Genomic DNA, 1,850 nt, shown 5'->3' with positions numbered 1-1,850 from the left:
GCTGAGTCATTTCTACCTTCTCCTCTCTGTCAACGCTCTCTGGTTTCATTTAAAAGAGTCGATTGTAGCCTGGGGTAAAAACTATGTATATGTATCTACATTATTTTCCCCAGACCTATGTGTTCTTTACTTTCCCACATTTTTTTGTCTGTGAATGCCTCTTGAGAAGTCATGTGATCACTGTTGACCAATTATGGTCATTGGGAAAAGGTCCAAGCTGCACTGACTTTCTGTCAATCAGATGACTGGGGGGAAGCAGGTTGATGGCTACAACCAGGTTTGTTTTACAAACAGTTAATTTGCTCTTTAAAGTGTTTCTAAAACATAATTTGAACAAGTATTTTGATGTAAAACTTTTTAGACTGGATGATCAGCTCATAGAGGGACATTTTCAACCAATKAAGTGTGAAATTACCTTGGAATTGGTGAGTCTGAATTGTTTGTTAAGCTGCTTCATTGTTTGTTTACATTATATGTCACTGATAAATTATTTATTGCTTTGTTCTATGTGAAACACTAGAAAAGTATTAACTGTAAATATTAATCGTATTTATTTTGAAGTTGGGATTTATTTAATTTTGGATTTATATTTGTGTACACATGACCAAGCTTTTATTAGCCTGATCTTTAGAACCTTACAGCCCTGTTTGTCTAACACAGGCCAGGTGGACTTGGATGGACTTGGATGAACTTGGATTTCTTCAAACCTTGTCAATCAGCTTGGAGGTTTGTGGATGGTGAGCTAACAAACGACTCAGCTAGGAGTTCAGAACCCCGGCCTACAACTGAACTCATCTTATGGTCTGGTAGGAGGCTGATACAGCCTAAGCCCCCCGTCTCACTAGCTTTGCCCACACAAAACTATCTTCCAACCCACTGCAGTCTTCAGATGACACTTCATCGTGCTTGAACTCTTAAAACTTCCTGAACATTCTGACTTCAACAAACTCTCATTTGGGAAAAGTTAGTTGTGTCCGACATGGCACGTTTGGCACCACTGATTAGGGATGTGGATAAATGTTTAATCCTGCACCAATATTAAATCTGACAGCAGATTCCAAACGAACATTTCAAACCATACAAATAACACCAAAATCGTGATTATCTGAAGTNGAAGCAGGAGGAAATTACAAGCAAACGCACCGAGCAGCCTCGCAAAATCTGGTCCCAGCAGTTTGGGAAGAAAATGGCAGCAGCTGCTGACGACATGTCAACATCCCTACATTGATGATGGACTTCCTTATTTATCTCTGACCAGAACTTGCCTTGATTTTGATTATTTCCTAAAATAGTAACTAGTGCACTTAAGAACAATAACTGCTGCAGCACGTTGTATATAATTTATGGTATTCTGTTTATTTTTGTTATTAATTTGTCATATTTTTGTTAATTGTTTTTGGTTCATTATAACATATGGTACCATCAAAAGAAAAACTTCCAGTCTGTCACTGATTACTGTTCCCCAGCTCCAGTAGACAAATCTAGTCTTCTGATCTTAGCCTGTTTTTATTTCCTAGTTTATTGTAAAAAAAACCCGAAAGAGGTGTTACACGATCATCAGATATTGTCCAAGATTAACCTTCAGGGTGGATATAGCTCGCTAGCAGCCTCGCACCGAGGACCTATCCACATCATTTACCCAGAATGCTTTGTGTGTAAATAAAATGGCTCAGTTCAAGTTGAAATATTTTTAAATTATAAAAACTAAACAGCCTACAGTAATTTTAGTCTTTATTTTACAAATAAAACATGTTTATCAAATAAAGTCTAATGTTACAACTAATCCTGGATCCTTTAACAGAAACTTAAGTTCTTACTTCTTGAAGGCCTCGGTGGGGTTCCTCTCACAC

The 1,850-nt window shown here is 37.5% G+C and overlaps 1 protein-coding gene and 1 long non-coding RNA gene across 2 annotated transcripts in view; one reads left to right on the top strand and one right to left on the bottom strand.

Moving 5' to 3' along the window:
- Positions 1-1,850, bottom strand: part of ankrd50 (ankyrin repeat domain 50) — a gene marked incomplete at its 5' end in the record, with an annotated part of 46,018 nt that overhangs the window by 34,929 nt on the left and 9,239 nt on the right.
- Positions 249-996, top strand: LOC106528352 (uncharacterized). Its single transcript, XR_001311491.1, has 3 exons — positions 249-277; positions 362-425; positions 661-996. It is a non-coding gene; the product is annotated as an uncharacterized LOC106528352 (long non-coding RNA).

This window comes from Austrofundulus limnaeus, unplaced genomic scaffold, assembly GCF_001266775.1.
Source record: "Austrofundulus limnaeus strain Quisiro unplaced genomic scaffold, Austrofundulus_limnaeus-1.0 Scaffold373, whole genome shotgun sequence".
Lineage (NCBI taxonomy): Eukaryota > Metazoa > Chordata > Actinopteri > Cyprinodontiformes > Rivulidae > Austrofundulus > Austrofundulus limnaeus.
The sequence above is the reverse complement of the archived record's forward strand: the minus strand, read 5'-3'. Positions and strand labels throughout refer to the sequence as shown.